The following is a 27,011-nucleotide window of genomic DNA, read 5'->3' as shown; positions in this document are numbered from 1 at the left end:
TCAGAAAACGATCAAGTGTCTGTTTATTGCCTTTGGCCATGAACATAAATCCAGAGCACTTACAACAGAAAATGGTCAATCGTGTGATGAACCCAAGGAAAGGACCCTATTTCAACGTCGTTGGAAGGTGTTGGTGTGTGTTCCCCATTCCAAATCGCCCTTCCCTTCCCTCCTGACTCTCCTTCCCCCTTTCCAGTCCTCTGCCCCCCATACCCCACAAAGAGTCATGAGGGTCTCCTCACTGCCCAAAGCAGGTGCCCAAGGACACTCTTTACAGACATTTGAAACTTTAGAACATTGATGTACAGGTAGGTGCCCTATCTCAGGGCTGTCTGTGTGATCGTGTAAGTCCGTGCAGTGCACATTCCAGAGACCCCCTTGTTATGATGAGTGATTTTCTATTGTACCCCGGACATCTGGGTAATATATTAGGCAATCTGGATCCCCTATGAATTTTCCATTTTAACAGCAGTCACTCAGGCTACAGCCAGCACAGGTCCTGGCTACAGGTGTGGGCTGTAGGTCCGGTGACAGTTTGGATTGGAATCCTTGCAGCGCTATTCTGGTCTCCTTTGTATACTGCCCAGAGGCCACAGCATGTTTATTCAGGTCAGTTTCACATGTGAGCGGTTAGGTGTCTGCCCAGGACTTCTTATGTGAGTTGAAAGAATCCCTTACTTCAGCCCTCTCCCATCTGAAATTCTCCTGTCAATCTCTACACTGGGAGTGGGAGGGGCACCAGCTGCCCTGAGAGAGGAAGCCCAGGGTCTCCTATGTGTCTTCATTGACACTGAAACAGGAAAGGAGTGCCTCTGCCCAATGTAGGGGAGAGGGGTGGGTGTCTGCACTCCCCTCTCAGGCTCTGCTGACATCACCTTGGGGTGGGGTGGCGTGGGGCATCCATGGCGTTGAGTTGGGGCATGGGGATGTTGCCAAAAAAGTTTTCTGTCCTACTGAAATGTCTTTGGACCAGAAAGAGCAAGATTGTCTTGGTGTTTTTGTTGTCTACTCCTTCCAGCAGTTCTTGGTTTCAGGCTCTCCCAGCATGCAGTCTGGGAAAAATAGGACATAAAAAAAAATAAAAAATAAGAAGTCAGGGAATGTATTGCCATGTTATTCCTCTAGCCCTGAGGGTCCTAGCCAGTCCCTTTGATGTTAAGAGTCATCTTAGGATCAATTGTCTATTGCCTCTGTCCAGGGTTTTGCTGTACTTAGCAGGAGTAGCAGAGAGATAAGTCTCCACCATCTTTTCCAGACTCAGAAGTCTAACGAACTTTTTTTCTTATTTTTTTTAAAAGTTTATTTACTTATTTATTGAGAGAGAGAGAGAGAGAGAGAGAGAGAATCCCAAGCAGGCTCCATGCTGTCAGTGCAGAGCCCGACGAGGGGCTCTATCTCACAAACCATGAGATCATGATCTGAGCCGAAATCAGGAGCTGGACGCTTAACCGACTGAGTCACCGAGGTGACCCTAACAAACTTTTTTTTTTAACAAACTTTTAATTTTGGAATAATTTTAGATCTACAGAAAAGTTGAAAAGACAATACAGTAGCGTTCCTGTATGCCCTTCACCTAGTTTCTTAATATCTCACATAACTAGGACACATTTGTCCAAACAATATCAAGAAATTACCACTGCTGCATTACTCCAACTTTCGGTCCATTATCACCAAAACTCCAGATTTTATTGGATTTCACCAGTATTTCCACTAATACCCTTTTCCTAAATGCATTTACTCATCATGTCTCCAGTCTTCTCTGGTCTGCAATCCTCTGTCAGTACATCTTTCCTTTCAACGACCTCATATACCTGAAGAGTGCTGGTCAGGGACTTTGCAGGGCCCCTTAATTTGGGTTTGTCTGATAGCTTCTCATGATTTGACTGGAATCATAGGTTCATAGGGGGTAGAATCTATGGAGATGCAGTGACCTTCTCATATCAGGAGGGACACAATATCAGTGTGACTTATCACAGGAGACCCTAACCATGATCACTTGGTTAAGGTGGCATCCGTGAGGCCTCTCCACTGGAGTGTTAGGATTTTTCCTCTCCATACTTTTTTTTTAGAGAATTTTCAGGTCCACTTCCATCAGTGTGGAGTTATATGTGATTACTTTATGCTGTATCTTATCATTCAATATTACGTTATCTATTTTATTGCCAAAATTCTTCTAGCATTGAGCACTGACTCTCTCAGGTTGTTCTTCGTCAGTTTTAAGGGTGAAACGGGGTAAGAAATTCCAACCCTTTGTAGAGTCCCCCAAAACCCTGCCCATGACCCTCCTCACATACATCCTAATATTCACAATGAATACTAAAGTAGGGATCTTTGGCCATATTCAAAGCTTCCAAAGCTATTTTTTAAAACCAAAGTTTATTTAGCTAATCTTATAACTAGAGTGAATGATTCCTTTGGTAAACAAAAATAAATGTTTGAGTTTCAAGTATCTCCAAACATAAGATAGCTCACATAAAATTCTCACACACTCCTGCTATGGGCTTTGTTGAACAGCAGCTGAAGTACTTAGAGGGGAAAGAGTCTGTGCACTAAGGGAAATCACTTTTAAATAAGCTACATTTATTAAACACCATCCGAAGAATTTTAATTCTATTGAGCTTCCATTTGAGCATTTGTATAATCACTCAACTATCGCAGCAAAATCAAATGAGAAAAATTCAATATTACTTTCAAACAGAGACCAAGGTTTACCAAAAATCTTCTGGATCAACGGAAGATATTGTTCAATAGCAGTAATAAAAATACTGTTGTACCGTCTATAAATCAGATAGGATGGAAACAATTGACTAACAAGATTCACACTTCTATAAAATATATTTATAAAACACTAACCTAAAAATTAGGCATCAAGTCTCCATTTGAAATGTTGTATAATTCCTTAACCAGAGTAAAAACAAAGTAGAAAAATTTCAAAATCATTCTAGAAGAAAGACAAAACAAAATTCTTGCCATGTTTTTGGAAGATTTTAGTGGACTTGTTAACAACAGTAGAGATACTATAATTGCACTATCTACAAATAAAATAAAATAGAATCAAGTAATTTATGAGTCACATTAAATAATCTGCAGTTATAAAACATTATCTAAGAATAACAAAATCCTATCAAGTTTCCATTTGGGCCAATAAAAACTAACAGAAGTAAAACTAAAAAAAGAAAAAAATAAAAATTATGTTGGTAGAGACAAAAGTGTCTTGCTGTGGTTCTGGATGTTCAGAAGCAGCCTCATTGAAAGCAGAGGCAACTCAGAGGCAATTCATTTCTGCCTTTAGGCTGTGTGGCCAGTGCTTGGTGTAGACATATTTCTCTGCACCTCAGAAGAAGACGTGCTGGGCGAGGTGACCCCCTAGGTAGGGAAGACCTCTAGGCAGTTTTTGCCTCTCATTCTAGAATGTGGGTAAGGACAGAGTCACTTCACAGGAGCTGCCCCTCACCCCAGAGCCCTTGGAACCTACACAATTTGACAAAGCAAGATGGAGCCCAGGCCAGCCACATTCGGTTCCTTGGCAAGGCTGGATCAAAGCCAGCCCCTCCTTCTCATGCTCAGTGTAAGGCCACCATGTGGGGATGGGGCTGACCTAGTGGAGGCTCTTGGCCAAGGGTCTGCCAAAAGTCCATCGGCAACAGCAGGGACAAAAGGATACTTTGGAAACCTTTAAGATTCTTCATCAATATTTCCGGTCCCAGATAAGCACTCTCATTTTTTAAGTTGTGTGGGCGTCTCTCAGCCAAAAGAGCACTCAGTGCATTATTCTGAGCTTTTACTTTCGTGGAAAATAAGCTGTCTTGGATAATAGCCAGTGGTTCCTTCAAATTTTTCCAACAGAACTTTGGCTTGTATTATATAGGTGTCATATGAGACACCTTCGCATGTGCAACTGATCCTATTATGTGCTTTGGAAGATTCTCCTGAACCCCGACAAGGTAAACCCCCTCCAAATCAGATACTTGGCAAACACTCTTTCTTTTCCTTGATGCAGTTCAGGAGGATGCTGCCTCCTCCTTCAGACTGTGATTTTCTAACTGTGGCAAAGCTCTCTCAGGGTAGCGACCTCTTGTGTGATCTTTAAGGGCATCGATTGTTTCATCTGCTTCAGTTAATCCATGCACATTTGGATTCTTTCTTCCTCAAGAGCTTTTAACTAGGCATTTAACTTGGTTACATCAATCCGTGGCTTCAGAACCCTTTGATTCACCAACACGATCAATCCCTCGTTAATGGCTTGGAGGAAACTAGCCTCCATGGACTCTGCCACCTTCCTCCTTCAGTCCCAGAATCCAGCTCTGTACAAGGATTAGAGCCCTGGAATCAGAGTTTTCTGCAAGGTGCAACCCAGTTTCCCAAACTAGCTTCCTACAGCACCCTTCTCTGCCCCAACATCCCCTGACTCTGATTAACATCTTCCAAAAAATAGCATTTCAGGACACACTTTTGGAAAGGTAGATATAGTGAGATGCAATCATTGTAGGTGTTTAACAAGGCATGTGAATTTGGATTGGGAGTATTATACTTGCCCCATCCATGTAGAGGACATAGCACAGTGTGACACCCACACAGTACTCAGTCTTAGAAAATGGGTCTGCTCTGTTCCCCCAAGTGTCTCTTCTTTGGCCTGAGTGTCCTGTAGATGTTATGATCCCTTTTGGGGAAAGACTCGACGACCTTGCTTTGTGACAGGGAATGACTCTAGCCCTTCTTGAACCCTTTGGATCTGACGAGGGAACTAGGTTGTTCTGACTTGCAACTAATGGCTTTCCACTTGTGGCCTCCCTCTCTCTGTGAGCCTCACAACTGGACAGCTGAGACAGAAACTCCAGCATGACTTTGCTGGGCTTCTGGTTTTAGCTGGACATGTAAAGAACTCAGATGCCAGCACTCCATCCTTGCCATGAGAAAAGCCAGATGAACTGAATACTGACAACTTTTGTTGGACCCTTCAGAAAACTGAGGTCTCAAGGCAGACCACCACCCTGACATCTGAAAAAATAGGTGCCCTGAGCAGACAGAGGACCTGATATTTACTAAACAGAAACAGAAATCACCAGATGCCACAAGCCAATAGGAACATTAAGGTAGGAATTTTGAGGAATTGCTAGACTCTGAGTGTGGGATACTGAGTGAGAACCTCTTAGGGGCCACAGTTTTAGAGAAGTCCCCACACTTCTTCAGCCTTTTCCTTCAGGAACTCCAACTAACAGAGGATTGGGTGAATGCAAAGGGAATACCCTCCCCCCAACACTTCCCATGGTCCTGAGAGGAGGAAGGAAGGAGTAACCATTGTGTAATCCTCCTTACAGAACAAAGCCTTCATCTTGGGAAGGACATTTCCAAATAGTAGCAGTGACACCCCATCCAGCCAGTGAAAGGGAACTATGTGTGATCCAACCCCCTTCCCCACTCTCTACACCATCTGGTTAGGCCTCCAATCACAATAATGCTGGACGACAACAGAGTTACTGTCAGAGACAGATTCTGAGAAGAAGCACAGAGGGAGACAAGAACAATTGAAGTCAGTGATGAAAGTGCCCCTAACAACACCTTTCGGGGTTCAGCTACCATGGCACATTAACTGTGAGGAATTGCATAAGGCACAGCTTCACCACGGCTCTGCAATCCACAGACCATGAGGCAAGTAATGACGCACATCACTTCAGTCACCAATCCCATCACTTCCTCCAGAGTCTGTTGTTGGATGGTCACCCTCCTACTCAGGGCGTCATGGACAGCAAAATGTCTATTTCTGTTGCCTCCTTGTGTCCTGGCAATAAAACCATGGGATGTTTACAATGAATGGGTAATCAGAAAAGGGCATTGGCCAACATACATGAGCATGCATGCGATAAATGAAAAGCGGTTTGTTCAGGAAAAGTTCAAGTTGAACATAACCAGATTGGTAGATGAAGTGGATGACCATGGCGATACTGACATGGCTGCCATGAAGAGGCTCCACATGTGAACCAGGACCTTCGTGAGCCACCCTGCCCAACACACATGGGGAGATTCGTTCTGACAAAAAGGAGAAAGATTCCTTAGTGCCAGGGATGCTGGATCAACTTCACACTAATGGAACTCCCAGAGATATTTCATGACATTATAACAGCAAAGGAGACAATGTTGGAGGCTGATCAAAATGGTGGCCTGCCAAAGCACAGAGAGGATGCCCAGTACCCACAGAAGGTGTATATGAGGATAAGGCAAGCAATGATCACACACCTGATATTTTTTTTTACAAAGAATGAATGTTTCTAATGTTTTACATTATAGTGTTCTAAGTAAATATTAGTCTTACTACTTTTCATTTTCCTATACATTAGGAAACAACAGCAGGAGAGTTTTTAATGTTTTGACAAAATATTTTTAACCATCTTATTTTTCCCGTTGATTATCGAGATCACTCTGTGTAGTTTCAGCTTCCATGGTCATTTCTATAGCCCCACACAACTATACAAAGCAAGGATGCCTGTATATGAACAATCACTTCTTTTTAAGTTTATTTGTTTATTTTCAGAGACAGAAAGGAAGAGAGAGAGAAGGAGAATCCCAAGCAGGGTCCACACTGTCAGTGCAGAACCCGATGCAGAGCTCAATTTCACAAACTGTGAGATTGTGACCTGAGCTGAAATCAAGAGTCAGACACAACCAACTGAGCCACTCAGGTGACCGCAATCACTTTATTTATTTTTTTATTTTATTTTACAGAGAGAGAGGGAGAGCTCATGAGCAGGGGAGGGGCAGAGAGAGAGAGAGAGAGAGAGAAGGAGAATCTCAAGCAGGCTCCATGTTCAGTGCAGAGCCTGATGCAGGTCAATCCCATAATCCTGGGATCATGACCTGAGCCAAATTCAAGACTCCAATGCTCAACCAGCTTAGCCACCCAGGCGCCCTACAAACAATCACTTTAAACGCAAATTGTCCAAACACAACAGATAAAAGACAGAGATTGTCAAATTAGATCTAAAGGAAATAAAAGGACTCAACTATATGCTCTCCATAAGAAACACATTTTAAACATAAAACTCAAACACAGTAAGAGTTAAAAAATGAAGAAATATATATCATAGATATAATTCAAAAACTGCTAGGGTAGCCACAATAATCTCAGACAAAGCTAAATTCAGAACAAAGAAGACTATCAGGAACAAAGAGAGACATTATATAATGGTAAGTGATCAATTCTTATGGAAGACAGCAATCCTAAATATGTATGCACATAACAACAGGATGGCAAAATCTATAAAGCAAAAACTTATAGGACTGAAAGGAGAAATCAAGAAATTCACAATCATAGTTGGAGACTTCAACATCCCTCTCTCAGTAATTGATAGACAAAGCAGATAGAAAATAGGAAGAAAGTAAATGACCTGAACAGCATTATCAATCAACCTGGCCTAACTGACATCCAACAACATTAGAGTATACATTCTTTTCAACAGTGCACGGAACATTCACTAATATTGACTACATTCTGGGGCATAAAACACAGCTCAACAAATCTTTAAAAACAGAACTCATACAAAGAACTCATACATTATCAGACTGTAACAAAATTAGTTTGGAAATCAGTAAAGAACAATAACTGGAAAATTCCCAAATATTTGAAATTCTACAATAAGCTGCTAAACAATCCATGAATCAAAGAAGTCTCGAGGAAGTCAGAAAAAATATTTTGAACTAGGAGACAATGAAAATAAAATAAAAATGTGTTTGATGCAGTGAAATTGGCACTTAGAGGAAAATGTATAGCATTAAATGCATACTTTAGAGACATATATTTAACATTAATAATCTAAACTTTCACCTTAGGAAAAGAACAAATAAAATCTAAATGCAAGCAGAGGAAGGAAATAATGAAAATGAGAACAGAAATCAATGAAATTTACAATCGTAAAATAGTGGAGAAAATCAAGAAACCAAAGCTGGTTCTTTGGAAAGACCCATAAAGTTAATAAAACCTCTAGCTAGGCCAATCAGGAAAAAAGAAAGACAAAAATCATTAATACCAAGAATGAAAGAGGGGTAAAAAAATAAATAGATACATAGATCTATGGGACAGAAGAGAGAGCTCAGACATAGACCCACATGAATATGGTCAATTGATTGTCAACAAATGTGCAAAGGCAATTCAAGGAAGAAAGAATAATCTTCAACAAATAGGGCTGGAAAAATTGGACACCCATATGCAAAATGTTAAGTCTTGATCTACATCTGCCACCTCATATAAAACCTAACTCAGTGGATCATAGACCTAAAAGTAGCATGTAAAGCTGTAAAGTTATTAAAGAAAATGTAGGAAACAAATCTGTGACCAACTGTTGGGCAGAAAGGTCTTAGATGAGATAATGAAAGCATAATCCATAAAATAAAAAGGTGATAAAGTGGACATCATCAAAATTCCAGAACATTTGTCCTATGGCAGAGAGAGAAAAGACCAGCTACCTACTGAGAGGAAATATTTGTGAGTCATACTACTGACTACGAACCTGTATCGGGAATATATAAACAACTCTCAAAATCAACATAAAACAAAAAATCCAATTTTTAAAAAGTGGGCAAAAGTTAAACAGTCACTTCCCCAAAGAAGATACACAGACAGAAAGTTCAAGAAAAGATGCTCAACATTATTCCTCATTTGGAAAATGTGAATTAAAACCACAATAATTTGCCATTACGTGCTTGCCAGAATGACTGCAGTTCTTTTGAACTGAATATACCAAGTGCTTGCCCGGATGCAGAATAACAAGAACTCTTACACGCTGCTTGTGGGAATCAAAATAGGACAGCTTTCCAAAGCAATGTGACAGTTTCCAATAAAGTTAAACATACTCTTCCCATATAATTCAGCTATCCGTTCTCAAGTTCTCAACCAAGAGAAATGAAAACATATGCCCTCCCCCAAAAAGCCTGTATAGAAGTGTTTAGAACAGCTTTATTTCTAATTGGCAAAGGCTAAAAACAACCAGAATTTCCCACAATGGCCAAATGTGTTAAAAAAAAAAAAAACCTGTGGTACATCCATAAAACGGAATACCGTTGAGCAATGAAAGGAACAGGCTGTTGACACATGCAAAAACACGAATGAGTTGCAAATATTCAAAGACCAAACCATAGAGACAGAGAACAGATCTGTGTGACTGTGAATAGTATCTAGGGGGACTTGGGGTCTGGGTGGAAAGAGGGGGGGCATTGGAGGTCGGGGTGGAGAGAGAGAGAAAGTCTCTATCCTGACTGCAGTGGCGGTTACATGACTATGCATTTGCCAAAACACATAGAATTGCACACCAAAAAGAATGAATGCCACCTTATGTAAATTTTCAAATAGCCTTAAAAAGTCAAGGTCCATTGTTAAGTATCCATTCGTTTATGCACTCGGTTATGTTTACCATGTGACTATTTTATGATGCAGACTTTGCTGGATTCTGTGCAGTGGCAAACAAGATAGACAGGGTCTCCGTTCTCTAAACTCACGGTCTGGTGCATGAGTTGGCAAACCACAGCCCAGGGACTGAATCCAGCCCACCACTTATTTTGTAAATAAAGTTTTATTGAAACACAGTCATCCTGTCCATCCATCTGTGTATTGCTATGGCAGAGTTTAGTTGTCACAAAGACCTATAGCCCACAAAACCTCAAATATTTACTATCTAGCCCTTTAAAGAAAACGTTTGCCAATGCCCTAATGTAGAGGGTCTCAAGCTTTATATTGACCTAATATCTTTTTGGAGCCTATTAAATTCAAGTCCTATCCAGAAAATTTGTAACTGAGTAAGAAAAGTCTACAGATTTCTAGAGGATCCTAAAGCAAGTGGTTCTGGACCTCTTTTGGGAAAAGCTATTTAAGAAATGTAGACATTAGGGGCACCTGGGTGGCTCAGTTGGTTGAGTGTCTGACTCTTGATTTCAGCTCAGGTCATGATCCCAGGGTTGTGGGATTGAGCTCTGTGTCAGGCTCTGTACTGAGCGTGGAGCCTGCTTAAGATCCTCTCTCTCTCTCTCTCTCTCTCTCTCTCTCTCTCTCTCTCCCCCTTTCCCCTTTTCCCCCACTCGAGCTCTCTCTCCCGAAAGAAAGAAAGAGAGAAAGAAAGAAAGAAAGAAAGAAATGAAGGAAGAAAACGAAAGAAAGAGGGAGGGAAGGAGGGAGTGAGGGAAGGAGGGAGAGAAGAAAGAAAGAAAGAAAGAAAGAAAGAAAGAAAGAAAGAAAGAAAGAAAAGGAAAGAATACAGACATTAAGCAAAGAATGGCAATTGGGTGTTTGAAGGGTTTGAAGGGTTGTCTGAAGGGTTAAAGTACAATTCATGCATTAAACTCCAGCTTGACAGCCTGGTCCTTTTAGAAGTTGCTTCAACTATTTGAAGGTGGCACCCTCTGGGTAAAACAATATTTTGAAAACAGATGTTTCAGAAGAATTATGGGCATGGGGTTATTTTACTCACCTTATCTCCAGTTATGAATATATATAAAACTGTTCAAGAATTTGGTAATAAAACCACACATTATTTTCTGTTTCAGCCCCAGTCCAGCCCAGCCAGGGTTCCTCAGCGAGACAAGACGGCCCCTCCGCAGGGGGGGACAAGAGCTGTCTCCATGTGTAATCCTGGGAGCAGGGCGGGGACGGAGGGGGTGCGGGAGGCTGGGGCGGGGGTCGTGGGGGTGCCATGGGAGTGGGGAGGGCATGTTGGAAGAACTGGAGGTTACTGCGGGGGAGACTTGCCAATAATGCTTACTGTGCAACCCCCTCCATCTCTAGAACTTTCTGCAGCAGCCCTGTCTGCCAAAGCTCCCTGTCCCCGCTGGCCTGCTTCAACCCCTCTCTGTCAGGGCGTGATGCCCAGCTCCTAGCGGGGCCCCGGGGGGTCCCCAAGCCCTTGCAGAGCGTTACCTAAAATGAAAGACCACAGCAGAAGAGAGACAGTCTTCAAGGAGCATAGGATGTTGATGTGAAATAATGTAAAGTTGCCTCTGAGTTTCCTAAAAGCTGGAGTGGGGAAGCAGGTAAACACATCATAAACCACTAATTAGCAACACGCCTTGGCCATGGGCGGGGGCAAGTCATAAAATGAGGGAAGGGTCTGGAGCAGAGGTAGTATCTGTCTTTCTGGATGTGCCCACCAGCCTGTCCCCACAGCCGCCCGCGGGGGACCTGCCTTTAGTTGATGCCCTTTTGTTTCAAAGGACAAGTTTGGCCGTCGATGTCAGGACTCTGCAGTCAGCCCAAAGTAACCCGGTGAATTCCATCGGCTTGAGGGCTCTAATAATAACTATTTGAGAACGTTGCAAGATGGGAATATAATTGCTTTTATTAGTAATTAGATGACATCACGGCTGGGAAGCTTTTATTTTGAGAGTGAAGCTACTCATGATGAAAAGTAAAATTATCTTTGGTCTCTTCTAGCCCCTCCTCGATGGCTTATAATTCTGACGTCTCGCAGAACATACGAACTATGGCCACCATGTAAACGTAAACTTTTTAAATACTACTCGCTTTGCAAATATACTTAGCCTGAACTCTGCATCCGAAGCCAAGATGGCCCGGCTCTGTAATTAGTAATGAATTCCTGTCTGTCTTCCGTCAATTATTTTCTCTCTGGTTATTATTTGACAAAAGCCGTGTGTCCAACAGGTGTCCCGTCTGACCTTTCTCATCAGAGCCCATGACGGGAGCCTTCCACCATGATGGATGGGGAAGGGGATGAAGGGACTGCTTTTGGAGTGTGCAGAAAATCAGAAGATAAATTTCAGCCTGGAATGAAGAGAATCCCCACTGCTCTGGACAGTAGGGGCATCGTGAGGCTAACCATGATTTATCCTGCCAAAAACAGGACCTCGTATGCTATCACAGAGGAGCAGAGAAAGCGAAAACCCCAGCATCCTCTTCTCAACGGATGGTCACGATAGGAGTTGATGTGAAGACACAAAAGAGGCAGTCACAGGTCATCTGACACCTTGTGAAGTCATGCCTTGCTTACTTACCTCTCTATATTTCTTTAGAAATGTTTGTCCTATATAGGGCTGTCTTATCAAAAACTATATTAAAAGAAAATACCATTTCAGAGGCACCTGGATGGCTCAGTCGGTTGAGGGTCCAACTTTTGATTTCAGCTCAGGTCACGATCCCAGGGTTGGGAGATCAAGCCCGGTGTCGGGCTCCATGCTGAGCTTATAGCCTGCTTAAGATTCTCCCTCTCTTTTCCTCTGCCCCTCTCCCCCTCACTCTCTCTCTAAAATAAAATAAAAATGTTTTAATAAATAAATAAAAGAAATTGACATTTCAGAGAATGTCCAACTCTAGAGGCTAAGGGATAAAATAGTGACAAAATGCATGATCTCTTGACACTAACATCAGTATTCTAGATCACAATAATAGTCATGGTGAAAAGTTACACAGGATAAATTTCGAATTTTTTCCCCTCAGAACAATGTTCAGAATGTATTATTCGCTGTATTAATGTGCTGAAAACCTTTACGTTTTCAGTTTCAGGAGAGGAACTTTGGCACAGCCTGTGCTGTAAAACGGTCGCTGTCTCAAACTCAACACACACCCAAAGGGGGAGAAGGCAAATCGTCAAGACTCTTCATTGAAATCCAAAATGGCACAAATCATCTTTAAAATCCAACCAGGAAAGAAAGGAGTCACAGAACGTATTTCTGGGAAAAAAATAAAAAGTCACAGAGGATGGCTGTGTGACAGGGATGGGTAGTGGATGAGCCATCGAGGGTGGGGTTGAGCCGGGGCCTCTCGAGGCCTCCTGGGGTCCTCAGAGGCAGACACAGCAGAACAGCTGAGCGGGTTCCAGAAGGAGAAGGGCCCTGGAGCCATAGGATGGCGGCCCCCACAGGGGTTGGCCTGGGGGTGAGGGCAACAGACTTCAGACAGGTCAGCTGACCCCTCCAGCCGTGGGGGTCTGCCGAGCTGCAGAACTGGGGGCAGGACATTCTGGGGCGGCAACCTGGAGGCCGAGGCCGAATGGCGGGCATCTGCTGGGCAAACAGCAGAGCCTGGATGGAAGGGAGGTATGGGTCCGAGGAGGAAATGATCCTGGCGTCTGCTGTGCCTGCTGTCTTAGCTGTCCTCCGGCTTCCATCAGGAGTCTGGGCCCTGTGTGTATAGCCTGCTTGCTAGGGTGTGTGTGTGTGTGTGTGTGTGTGTGTGTATTCGTTTCCTGTGGCTGTTGTAACAAATTACCGCAAACCCAGTGGCTTAAGACAACAGAAACTCTCACAGTTTTGGAGGCCAGAGTGTGTAGTGGAGGTGACTGCAGGGCCACATACACAGGCTCTGGGTGCGGGTCCTTTCTACTCTTCCAGCTTCTGGTGGCCTCAGGCATCCCTCCAAGCTATCGTCCTCTTTGTGACTCTTACTTTTCACTGGATTTAGGGCCTACCAGAGAGACTAAGATGATCTCTTCACCTCAAAGACTTCACTTAAATTTTGTATATCTTATTTAATTTTTTCTTTTCTTTTCTTTCTTTTCTTTTATTTTATAATTTGTCTATTTTATATATGTGTGTGTGTGTGTGTGTGTGTGCGCGCATGTGTGTATTTTAAAGTAGGCTCCAATCCCAGCGTGGAGCCCAACGCGGGGCTTGAACTCACAACCCTGAGATCAAGACCTGAGCTGAGGTCAACAGTCAGATGCTTAACCGACGGAGCCACCCAGGCGCCTCTCTTACACTTTTTATTGAAGTAATACTCACAGACACTTGTGATTAAAGAGTGGACATACCTTGTGGAGGCCGCCATTCAACCCATACGCCTGTTTAGCCCTTATTTTCATGAAACCTTTCACTCTTCTTTCTTATGGATGTCAACGTCAGCTGCAGGCTCCTGTTCAGGAGGACTGGCAGGCCCCGGGGGGCTGGGAGGTGTCATTCAAGAGACCAAGTCGCTCCGGGGACCATGGGAGCATCCGGACACGTGATGACCTCCACCTGGGCTTCTCAGAGAAGGGCCCAGAGAGAAGACGTTAGGTGCTTACATGAGATTCCGAGCAGGCAACCACTAGGAGCTTAATTAATGTGTTCTCAGCAGCTAACTAGTTGGACTATAGTATCCTAAACTGATGGAACCGTAGGAAACAAATGAGGCCCCAAGATCCAAGGAATCCTGAGGAAGCCAGCCCAGAACACTTCCAAGACTGTTTTCTCTCATATTTTGAACAGATTCCTCTCTGTGTTTTAACACACAAAAAAGCACACTGCTGGGTCAGGCTTGGGCTTTTTCTTGGAAAGGGCATGATCCAAGCAAACCCTGAGGCCCATTGCGAAACACTGCTGACCGAGCGGTCGTGACTCAGCACTCCCAGGCAAAGCCGGGGCACTAAGACCGCCCTTCCTCCGGCTGGAAACACACTTCTTTGAAATCAAGCCCATTTGTCATCCCACTGGCTGTTTTTCCTTCACTGCGCCACTCGGGTTCAAATGACCCCTCAGAAGGCCCAGGGCCGGCCGGCCGGCCAACACGAAAACATCCCTCTCTGGAGGGGAGGAGGTGCCCCACATCTGGGAGAAAAGCAGATGTGAGTGCAGAACAGGGGCTCTGGTGTGGCTCAGCCTCACTCGGCAAGAATGTGCATGGCCCAAGCATTGAGTCACTCCTCCGGCCTTGTTTTTCTGAACCTCAGAAACATTTTGGAAGCCACTGAACCGCCCCTCCCCTGGAAAGAGCTCTGATGGACGTCATTCTGGTCGGGTGGTTCTCCAACAAACACATGTGTCAGAAGACTCCGTGAACCTTCTAAAAAGTACATGTGTTCGGGCCCCACCCGGACCTGCGGAAGGAGAACCCCCCGGTAGTGGGAGCCGGCCGTGTGTTTGGTGGTTTTGATTTTCGTGCTGTTTCGATGTTCCCCAAGTGACTCAGATGTTTGCCACTTGCTAAGAAGCATTGAGTCCTCCGACGTGAAGTGACCATTAGGACACGGAGTCCCCCCGGCAGTCAACTGCTTTGCTCCAAGGATACACGATGAGCTCACAAAGACCCCAATCCCTAACTCCCCAAGTACTGATGTGCCCACGGCCCTTTTGGGGGAGAGTCAACACCAAGGTGTCTGGGAATTCAGAATCCCTGATTCATCCTGGCACAATGATCCAAGCCCCGTGGAGGAAGCGAAGAGACGATGCTGTTTGGAAACGAGAAAAGCACAACCAGCTCACACGTGAGGGCGGTTTACGAGGCGGAAGCCCACCCGTTGAGAATTAGTTGTGGCCTGGCCAGGAGGACACGGATACTCCAGTAAAATCTCCTTCCGTAGATTTCAGGGATCCGAGGGGCAGGTTAGGGGACAGCTAAATACAGCAGATTCGTCCCACCCACCAGAGCTGGAGCAGAAGAAGGAGCAGGAAAATGACCTAGACCCTCTCAATTAGGCAGGATTACAGGGCAGCACAGGGCATGCAGACTTCTGGCAGGTTCCGGCCAGCGGTTGGGACCGTCACCAGTCACCAGACCTCCCAGCCGATGGGGACGGAGGAAGCCCCAGGACTCCAGTGGGCTAAAGGCTCAGCCCTGGGAGCCCCATTCCCGGGGCGACCACAGATGTGAGCACACCTGCAAATAGAAACCAGAATGGAACAGCCCCATCCACTGAGGCTACACTCACCGTCCTCAGTCGTCCCAGCACGATGCCTCTTACAAAGGTTGCATTTTTTTTGCCCCAGGATCCCATGAAGCTTCTTTCACTGCATTTTTACTGTTTTTTTTTTTTTACTTTATTTTATTTTACAACAGCTCCCCATCTACCACCCTTTGAGTTGTTTGTTTTGCATGACATTGAACAGACCCTAGGCTGGTTGTCCTGCAGGATGTCTGGCATTGCTTTGCCTGATCATTTCCTCTTTATTAACATTTGGGGAAGAATGCCACCCAGGTGTTGTTGCCACACATAGTTACTGTTTTGATAGACGGTCTGTCCACCGGGAGCCCCTCCTTGCCAGCTCTTGTGTCATTTTGCGTGTTCCTCCAGCCCATACGCGACACCCTGGTTTCCAAAGTTAGATGTTCCAGGTGCAATTTGTGGCTCCCTGCAGGCATCAGCTGTCTCTCCAAAAGCCCTCATTCCCTTTAGTGAAGAATGGTATTTAGGAACCAAAGTTTGGGCACTAGGTGTGCCCACCATAACTGGGATGTCACTGCACCTTAGCACTGTTGGTGATAGGTAATACATAAGTACATATTCCACTCTGATTCCTTTGACTCAACCCGACACCAAAGACTCCTCCCCACCTCCCCCATTCCGTTTTTGTGGCTCCTTCTTCCACAGTGAGAGCCCTGGACCCCGGCAAGAGGATACAGCCACTTACTCCATCTATCCTACGATACTTGGAAAATATTTGAAAAGTGACATAATGACAGCAGCCATGCCATTATCAAGAACAAATCTAGTTAGCAAAGTTCAAAGTTATTTGCATTAAGATTTCTCTTGTGCTGCTAGAATGATCGGTTTGTCACACAACTAAATTTAACTTATGTTTTTAATACCGGAGTTTGCTTTTTTTTTTTTTTTTTTTTACCATTTTGTATTAAACTCTATTTCTTAACATTAGAATATATACGGTGCAAAAATCACAATTATATATAAAATTATACCCAAGCCACTTATCTTCAGTCCTTCTCTCTACCCCATTCTTAACCAATCCCCAAAGGTCACCACTTTGACTAACCTCTACATTATCATTTCTGTGTCTCTTTTTGCAGAAATATGCAAATACGATCATATATTTTTATTCCCCCTTCCCAACAATCTTAACGATATGTCCTCACTTAATCTGGAAATTGTATCATATTAACTCTTAAAGGTCTGCCCCATTATTAATTTTCCCCATCACGTTATTCAATTAATTGTCAAGCCACCCCACATCGTTGCCTCCCTCATGCAAAATTTCCACAAAACATCAACTAGGAAGGACAACGTGGGGCTCGATGAGGTTGCAGAAAGAGGAGGTTAGAAGGGAGACCAGAGACTAGAGCCAGGTCAGGTCCGGATAGTAACATGACGTCTACCTGTGATAGAATCCAATACAGCATCCCCTCTCTGGGGAAAGATGGTTTCAGCAGGACAAAAAGGAGAAGGAGTCCCATAATGTCCAAGCAACAGGGTTTTCTACAGACTCAGACACTGTCCAGACAGTTGCCAGAAGTGAGTAGCAGGGTTCCATGGGCTGTGCCAAAGACATGGTCTTACTCAGCAGATTAATCAATGCATAAGGGGCAATGTGTATCAGATAAAGAAAGTCTGTTTTGCAAATGGGAACGTTAAAGCATTTGTGCAGGACTGCACACACCTATGGCACAGTGACAGGTGAAATGACAGTTACAAATCAGTCTTGTCCTCAAGAGCAGGGATTCTCAACTCGGGTTATCTGGGAACCCTCTGAAATCCCTTGCAAAATGTCCGAGTGGATTTCAGTGGGGGGAAGTATGCAGAGTTTTCGTCGGGTTTTGAAAGGAGTTTGTGACTCAAAACATTTTAAAAGTTCAGAAACACTGGTGTGGGGGCCAGGAAACTAATGGGGGAGCAGATGGCTGTGGTCATCGGATTGAGTGTACTTAGCCAATGCAATCAGTGAAAATGACCTTCCTGGGTTTCATCGGTAATAACCACGGATGCTCTTGGCATACATTATTTCCTGCATCCTTGTAACAGTGCTTTTAATGAGCCGTGCCCCAGAGGGATCAATAACAATCCCAAGGCCATGACATTGGCAAATGGTAAAGCTGGGATTCGAGCCCACACCTGCCTTATTCCAGAAGCCACAGGCTGAAGCCAGCATCGAACGGCTTTTCACCAGTCTGGCCAGTGCTGATGCACCATATCTAGTCCCGTGGACCTTACTTAGAGACTAAGTGGGAACATAGCCAGAGTAGGGCTACCACATGGTCGTGAGCACCCACAACCTCATCACTGCAAAGCCAATCAGGGCTCTTTTAGACTATTCTCACAACCTCAACCAGCCATGGCCCCCGCAGCCTCCCCCCGCCAGCGTCTACATCACTGGGCTTGAGTGTGCAAAGGAGGCTGCTCAGTCCTCAGCTCACCTGAGCCCAGAATGGGGCTCTGCTACAGCCCTGCTCTGGCAAGCTCCAGCCCCTCCTGTGACCAAGTCACCACCTTTACCCACCTCTGCAAACTGGGTCCCCATAGAGGTCTGCATTCTGCTTCCTTTGCCCTGTGCCCAAGGCATCTGCCTGGACCTTACTCCTGCCTGCTGGCTCATTCCCAGGAAGCCTTCAGCCTCAGCCTCTCCATCTGCTGGCCCGGATTCCAACCCTGGTCCAGAGCCTTGCTATTGTACACGCACCCTCTCCAGCATCAACTCCATCAGACCACCCTGCCCTCTGGACATGCCATGGTTTCTTCCAGATGGAACAGCTCCCAGAGCCTCCAGCTGGGTCTGCCATTCTCAACAGCACTTCAGATTTGTCTTTACATGCATAATGTCCTTAAAGGCTATGACATGAGCCCTTCTTACAATCGAGAAATTAATGCCAAAAGCTAAATTAGAGTTTAGTAATATTTTTACGTCATTCTAAAAACTTTGTGTGATACGCCCGCGTTGTTAAAAGTGCTCTATCGTACAGAGGAGATGCCCAGCGGGTCCGGAATACCTTGTGAGTACTGATGGTGATAGGTAAATAAACATTATTGAGACTGAGGCATCCAGTGGGAACACAATTAATAACAAATGGAAAGAATCCACTTACTTAAAATTATAGCAAAATGTTCTAATTCCACTTTCCTTTGACTGTATTTTTCTTGTAACTGGTCTTTTGCCATGGCTTCTCTCTAGAGGGAAGTTAGGAATATTTTCCAATATTTAATAAGGAATCATCCCCTTCTTAAGGACATCCTTGTGTTTCAAATCTTGTGTTTGGCCTCAATTGAACAGATGGGATTTTCCGTTAGATTTTTGAGAGAGACCTTGGAATCCCGAAATCCTACCTCTTCTAATAACACTGCCATTCAGCTAGTTGGTTGGCAAACACATTTATAGCACTTAGCAAGTGCCAGGCACAGTTCTAAACACTGCAAATGTTAGCCCATGGCAGACACCCCTATGTACAGAAGCATAACCTTGTAGAGTTAAGTCCATGAAGATGAGGCTCTATGTATAATCGAAAATTTTCTAGAAGTAAAATTTGCTTTTAATTTTATGCTATCCAGGCCAAAGTGTAGGGGTGTGTGTGTGTGTGTGTGTGTGTGTGTGTAATGCTACATGAGAAGTTAACAGGATGGGAGAGGGGTGAGTGAGAAGTGACTGCCAATGGCTTTCTATTTGGGGTGATGAGAACATTCTGGAATCAGAATAGTGTTGTGTGCACAGCTTTGTGAATATTCAAAAAACCCCACTGATTTGTACACTTTGAAAGGGTAAATTGTACAGCATGTGACTTGTATCTGGATCTTCTCTTACGTTACAGGCTAAGAAGGCAAGAAGAATAACATTTCTCTTGTCTCTTCTCATGTTCTCATTGTCCACACCCCAAACTGGCCACGACGTTTTCCCCTCTCGCTTAGCTTGGAGGAAGAGAGAAAAGAAGGTGTGGCAGTGCTGTGGGAGTGACCAGAGTGGCCGTCACCACTTGGAAGTGGAGAACATGAGCAGAACGTGAACATCCCGCCCCTCCACCTGGCCCCAAGCCACCTTGAAGCTTCTGTGTTCAGCAGCCAGGTGACCACCAAGCCAGGGCCGATGTACCTGTCTCGGTGCTGCTGGGTGCTGGAGTGGGGCAGTGGGGACAGGCAAGGGACAAGAAGATAAGCAAAAAATGTATCCATGCAAGAGGTGCACGATTTTCAGGAAGAGAAAGGCCAGGAGGGAACACCTCGGCACGGGGAGACGTTCCTGAGGCAGAGGCGGAGCTCAGAGTGCAGGGACGTATGGCTTCTGCCGGGGACTCGGGAAAGCTTTCCAAAGCAGATGCATTTGAGCAGGGTCTTGAAGGATGCTTAGAAGTCCACCAGGCCAAGGATGCACCAGAGAATGGGTGTCAGGAATGACCGTGCGAGTAGAACATAAATGCATCATGGCGGCAGAGGCCAGGAAGGACCAACAGAGAAGGCCCTGCGCGCCATACTGAGAAGGGGACCCAGCAAAACGCTTTCGGAAGGTGACAAAAGACGTTGCACTGTGCCTGAGAACAGCCACGCTGGCGGTGAACAGATGCTGGACCTGGGGAGGAGGGAACAAGACGCCGAGAGAAGAGGATTCAGCCCGGGTCACTCCCAGGGCCTCTGGCTTCATGATAGGAATTGCATTTTAGAAAAGTCGAGTCTTCTGTGGCTGTGGAGAATCCTGGGTCATGCACGGGTCTGGAGCTCAGGAGATAGGACAGTCTGCACAGACATGGTGGGGCTCAGCCTTCCAGGACACAGCGGCTGTGGCCGAGAGAGCAGGAGGAGAGCTCAGGACGGACAGAGCCGCTGGGGGCAGGGAGAAGAGCAGAGTCCATCAGGAAGCTGGAGAGAAAGAGGAGGAATGCGCACAGGCAATGAGAAGAGGGGAGGAAATGGAGGGGAAGACGTGTCTAGAGAGGTGCGCACCAAGAAATGTGGGGCTCGAAGGAGGCTTGTCAGACGTGGCCGCGAGGAGGCCGCTTCTGGGCCGAATGCCACGCCCGGTGCTAAAACCAGATCACCCCACACCCTCCCCGGATACACGGCGATTTCTCCTGGAGGAAGGGCTAGGCTTCTGCATCCTAAACAAAAACGATGAGGCCCAGACAGATCCGTCGCTTGTCAGACACCAGGCCCTCCTGACACGCAGGCTCCCTTGACCCCGCCCGCCTCGCCAAGAGCAGACACTCCTGAGCCAAGCCTGTGCTCACGGCAACGAGGAAGTCTCTCACAGACAGCCCTCTGCACAGGCCTGACAGTGGTCCCCAGCACACTCCCGGAACGTGCCTTCCGGAGGCCTTTTTGAAATGCAGGGTTTTCGGCGTGTGGCAGAAAGGTCTGTCGAGAAAAGAAGAAAGGAGCCATCACATGAGAATGAGAACTCTATGCGCTTACGTGACACGGATAACGTAGCCATATCCTAGTGCCTCCCCACTGAGCCCCGGTGGTCGTGGACTCCGTGCTGCTCTGGCCCGCATTCTAATGTTTCTGGGCTCCCGTGATACCGGGCCACCTGCACTGAAATCAACGTCATTCACTATGTGAACAAACTGGTCAGACTTTGATCTGAAGCCTTGACCTGATCCCCATTTAAATTCGTTCTTTGTTTGAAGGTTTCTACAAGGCTCGAATCTGCCAGAGAATTTTTCAAAATGGAGGTTGCGGCGCCCGGGTGGCTCCATCGGTGGAGCGTCTGACTTCGGCTCAGGTCATGATCTCGCGGTTGGTGGGTTCGAGCCCACGTCGGGCTCTGTGCTGACAGCTTGGAGCCTGGAGCCTGCTCCGGATTCTGTGCCTCCCTCTCTCTCTGCCCCTAACCCCTCAAATATAAATAAACATTTTAAAAAATATTTTTAAGTCTACACAGTGGAGGTTTCTTACTTGCCCAGTGGGCTCAGAAGCAATACAGGTCCTTTCTCTCTCTGGAACAGACCGTGGCCTCTGCTTTCTGTGTGAAGGCATTACCCACCCGACTTGCTTCCAGAGAGCTCCTGTGACCTGAGCTGATGGTCAACTTCACCCAGGCTACTCCCATAGCTCTCACAGACTCCCAGAAAGCATTTGAAATCCAGAAGATCTTGATTCGGTTAGTCTGGTGGGACTCAGGAGGCCACAGTTTTGTGGGGTTTTTTCCTAAATATAATTTATTGTCAAATTAGCTAACATACAGTATACACAGTGTGCTCTTGGCTTTGGGAGTAGATTCCTATGATTCATCACTTCCAGACAACACTCGGTGCTCATCCCAACAAGTGGCCTCCTCAATGCCCGTCACCCCATTTCCCCTCCCCTCCCGCCCCCCATCAACCCTCAGTTTGTTCTCCATATTTAAGAGTCTCTTATGGTTTGCTCCCTCTCTATTTGAAACTATTTTTCTCCCTCCTTTCCCCCATGGTCCAGAATTGGACCCACAAATGTATGGCCAACTAATCTTTGACAAAGAGGAAAGAGTATCCAATGGAAACAAAGACAGTCTCGGACAACAACATGAAGAAGAATGAAACTGGACCACTTTGTTACACCAGACACAAAAATAAACTCAAGATGGATGAAAGACCTAAATGTGAGACTGGAAACCATCAAAACCCTAGAGGAGAAAACAAGCAACAACCTCTTTGACCTTGGCCGCAGCAACCTCTTATTCGACATGTCTCCAAAGACAAGAGAAATAAAAGCAAAAATGAACTATTGGGACCTCATGAAAATAAAAAGCTTCTGCACAGCAAAGGAAACCATCAACAAAACTAAAAAGCAACTGACGGAATGGGAGAAGATATTTTGCGAGAGACATATCGGATGAAGGGCTAGTGTCCAAAATCTATAAAGAACTTACCAAACTCAACACCCTAAAAACAAACAATCCCATGAAGAAATGGGAAGAACACATGAATAGACACTTCTCCAAAGAAGACATCCAGATGGCCAACAGACACATGAAAAGATGCTCAACATCGCTCATCATCAGGGAAACACAAATCAAAGCCACACTGAGATACCACCTCACACCAATCAGAGTGGCTAAAATTAACAACTCAGGAAACAATGGACGCTGGCAAGGATATGGAGAAATGGAAACCCTCTTGCACTGTTGGTGGGAATGCAAACTGGTGCAGCCACTCTGGAAAACAGTGTGGAGGTTCCCCCCAAAATTAAAAACAGAACTACCCTATGACCCAGCAATAGCACTGCTAGGAATTTCCCCAAGGGATATAGGAGTGTTGATTCATTGGGGCACATGTACCCCAATGTTTATAGCAGCACTATCAGTAACAGCCAAATTATGGAAAGAGCCCAAATGTCCATCAACTGACGAATGGATAAAGAAGATGTGGTTTATCTATGCAATGGAATACTACTTGGCAATGAGAAAGAATGAAATCTGGCCATTTGTAGCAAGGTGGATGGAACTGGAGAGTGTTATGCTAAGTGAAATAAGTCAGAGAAGACAGATACCATGTTTTCACTTGTGTGTGGAATTTGAGAAACTTCTCAGGAGTCCACAGTTTTTAAAATGCCCCATTTGTCCAGCCAGGTCATGCTCTGATAAAAGGTGCCCGGGAAAAGTCATTCTGACTCCAACCATGACCTTAGCACATCACTCTAGCACATTAGCAAGACAGAAGCTGATGTCAAGGTGTCGGTGTGGTGTATTGTTTCAAGCTGCCTGCTGCCTTGGGGGCTGAATTAATTACTGTATGAACTTACAGACACCCCAGTTCATCCCACAAAAGAGTTGACATGACTTATCAAATGCCCCCCCCCCCAAAGCTTTTACAGTAAAAGAGTAAAATAGTGAAGAACTGAAAATAATCTTCTCCTTCCTGGCTCAGAAGGTCTGCCGCCTGGTTCATATTACCCAGAGTCCAAGCCAGCAACGTCCCCGAGGGGAAAGCCAGAGGGGAGCCCCCAGTCGCTCAGTAAGGCCCCAGGCAGGGGCAAAGCACTTGCTTGGGAGCAGAGGGGAGGGAAGACTGAAAACTAATAATAGCCAGGAGGCTCGAGGCCCTGCACCAGAGGCACTGTCTCACATCATCTTATCAAACACCATCCAGATGGGGGATGGGACAGTGTGTATTAGTTTCCGGCAGCCGCTATAACAAAGCACCATAAATGGTGTGGATTCACACAGCAGCGGTTTTGTTTTTGTTTTTTCCCTCTCTCAGTTCTGGAGGCCAGACGTCCAAAATCTTGGATTCTGTTGGCAGAATCGTGCTCTCCCTAAAGACTCTCAGGCAGAGGGGTGCCTGGGTGGCTCAGTCAGTTAAGCGTCCGACTTTGGCTCAGGTCACGCTCTCGCAGTTTGTGAGTTTGAGCCCCGCGTCGGGCTCTGTGCTGACAGCTCGGAGCCTGGAGCCTGCTTTGGATTCTGTGTCTCCCTCTCTCTCTCTGCCCCTCCCCTGCTCCCGCTCTGTCCCTCTCTCTTAAAAAATAAAACAAACATTAAAAAAAATTTGTTTTAAAGACTCTCGGGCAGAACCCTTCATGTGGCTTCCCAGCACGTGGAGGCTCCCTGGCTTGTGGCCACCTCACTCCTAATCTTCATATCATTTTCTTCTCTGCATGTCTGCTGGTCCTCTCCTCTCCCCATAAAGACACCAGCCTGTGGGTGTAGGGCCCACCCTGACTCAGGATAACCTCTTCTCAAGGTCCTGAATTAATTACAACTGCAAAGAACCTAATTTGAAATCAGGCCACATGCACAGGCACCAGGGGTTGAGATACCGACATATTTTTGGTGGGAGTGAGACACGAGCCAACCAGCTGCAGGGGTGTTACCGTGCTACCCCTCTTTAGAGACGGAGACATACAAGGGAAAGTTCAGCAGCTGAGGAGGGCACGGAACTGATAAGAAACAGAGCACAGAGCAGAGGTGTGTGCAGGGGCCAGTGTGTGTGAGTTGCAGAGGAAGAGAGGGACGTCTTTGATCTCTGATTGTATCCCAAAGCAAAACTGAGTACCCAGAAGGGGCATTGGTTCTGATCCCTCTAGAACCAGGATGCTCGAACAGACCGTCTAACCCTAGGGCAAGGGCCACCCATAGTGTGGCCCACAGCAGGCAGCTGCCCGCCCGTCCCCGATCTGTGCCGTCGGCACCGGAGACAGCTGCCCCGAAACGGAAAGACACATTTTCAACAAACACACACTCCGGCTTTTCTTCTCCCGAATGAGCCAGGATGCTAATTAACAAAGACTCACTGGCGAGGGTCTCACCTGCAGCTCACGAGGCAGCCTTAATTTGCGGGGATTGATCATAAATCCTCATTTAATGGGAACCATCCCTCAGCTTGCGGGGAATATGTCAGCTGTCACAAGCGCCCAGAGGCTTCGCTTTCCTCCTCCGGTGAGTTGAGCCTGATGCTTGGAGAGAAAGCGCACGAACCAACCTCTGGAAAAATTACAGAAATCGAGGAAGAGACATCTGAGATTCCAGACCACTGATCCCAGACTGAGGGAATTACAGGAGATGATGTGACAGTGGCGGGATGCCACGTCAGTGCACCCTTGCCACTCGCTTAGAGGAAGGGGTGGGGGGAGGCGGGGAGGACAATACGGAAAGTTAATTAACCTGCTGAATGGATAATCCCTCACCCGCGTTTCAGAGCCCAGAAGAGAATGGCGGCAGGGAGGACCCCGGGTTTCTTTCCAAGGGTGGAGGGGAGCACTGGACAGTTTCAGCCCTCGTGCAGAGAGCACTTAGGAGCCATCCCTCCCTGTCCCGATGCTGGCCATGCGCACGTGACACCAGAGAAATCGGGAGGCCAGCCTGGGGTCGGGGCTCCCGAACCAGCTCACCCCATCACACCAAAACACAGGTTTCTCGTCATTGATTCCCTGGTGGCTGTGGCCAGCTAGGACCGCTTTCTTCCCAAAGCGCTGAGAGGCCACCGGGCGGGTGGATACAGATGTCAGCACGGGGACCAGGCTAGGCCGGCTGGGCCGAGGGGCGTCAAACAGAACCTAGAATTCAGTTTGAGGGGCGTCGAACAGAACCTAGGATTCAGTTCAAGCGGAACAGCTCCTTCTGCAAAGACGCCCCAGCATGAGGAAGCAGAGAGCCCAGAAGCTGGTTGTTAACATCCTGGAGTCAGACTCTGATCCTACTAATCGAATGTTCCAGAAATGTAAAGACACGGTAATGATATTTATCTACAACCTCTAGTACTGCTGGTGTGGAGCTTGTGAACCCTCCAACACTCGGGCCCCGTGGGCCTCTGCTCCCGCCCCAGGACCCTCCCCCACTCCCACGACGCTCAGATGGACGACCCACACACTCTAGTCTCTGTCCCGGCTCTGGCCGCGTGTGTCCAGCTCCACAGACGGACCTGATCCCTTCTGCCTCCCGTCACCTGGAAGCCCATCCCTGGCTGTGGTCCCCAGGGGTATAGCCGCCCTGTCCTCTGTCCTACCCCTCAGGTCTCAGGCTGGCCCGGTGTCCGCTTGATCCCCTGTGTGTCTCCCCCTCCTGATGTCTTAACTCATTTGGTCCTTTCCTCCCAATTGTCCCATCCTCACTGAGACCCTCCCCGCCCCTTGTGGAGCCTCTGGCCGTATGCTCCTAACTGCCCCCCGCGACAGCTGCTTCTGCGAGGGTGGCCGCGTGCCGGCCTGAGCCCCTCCACAGCCCCTGAGCTTACGCGGGTCCCCGCGTGACCCGCAGGCCATCCGCAGTCCCACGTGCCCACCGCCACCTCAACACTGTACCCTAACAACGCAAAGCCATGCCAGTCCCAGCCCAGCACCCGCCCTTGTGCTGAGCCCCCTTCACAGCCCCTCTCCCCACCGCCTGCTTGACCAACTTCGTCCTTGAAAACCCTTTCCGATGTCTACAAAGCCTTCTCGGACAGCGCCCGCCCCCCACGGTCAGTTCGTCCCTGCCCCCCTTCCTGCCCCTCCCCCTCATATGCCCCTGCACTCATCACCTGCCCTGGTCGTCTGCCAACACCATGGCCGGGAGCTCCTCGAGAGACGACTGCCTCGCGCCTTTCCGAACCCCAGAGCCCACTGCTCTGCAGGGCATGGATGTGTGTGTGGGCCACAGTCCCCCCGCCCTGCCTCGGGGACACGTCATGTTGATGGCACGCACCTTAGATATGACGTCATAAGAAGGGCACTCCAGCTCTGTGGGCTCCCTCCAAACCCCCAGTCGAACCAGCAGACGAATCCAAACGGAGGCCCCGACAGGGGCCTTAAAGTCCTCCCCCAGGCAGAAGAGGACAGGGAGACAATGTCCACAGTGAGCCTGGACCCTGGTCCTGTGGCCAGGATAGGATTTCTGTCCTTTCGGGCCAGATGGCTGTGAGGACTCTCTGGCATGGGGAGGGGGTAGAGACCACGAAAAGTGTGGCCACCCAGCTGCCTCCTGTCCCCCCCGCCACTCCC

At 46.8% G+C, this 27,011-nt stretch overlaps 1 long non-coding RNA gene across 1 annotated transcript; it reads right to left on the bottom strand.

The window, feature by feature from the left end:
• Positions 1-27,011, bottom strand: LOC122481953. The gene is made up of 3 exons (XR_006296964.1): positions 26,716-27,011; positions 24,843-25,017; positions 1-1,052 (listed from the first exon to the last, which is right to left on the bottom strand). It is a non-coding gene; the product is annotated as an uncharacterized LOC122481953 (long non-coding RNA).

The sequence above is a fragment of the Prionailurus bengalensis genome, chromosome C1 (assembly GCF_016509475.1).
Source record: "Prionailurus bengalensis isolate Pbe53 chromosome C1, Fcat_Pben_1.1_paternal_pri, whole genome shotgun sequence".
In the NCBI taxonomy this organism is placed as follows: Eukaryota; Metazoa; Chordata; class Mammalia; order Carnivora; family Felidae; genus Prionailurus; species Prionailurus bengalensis.
The sequence above is the reverse complement of the archived record's forward strand: the minus strand, read 5'-3'. Positions and strand labels throughout refer to the sequence as shown.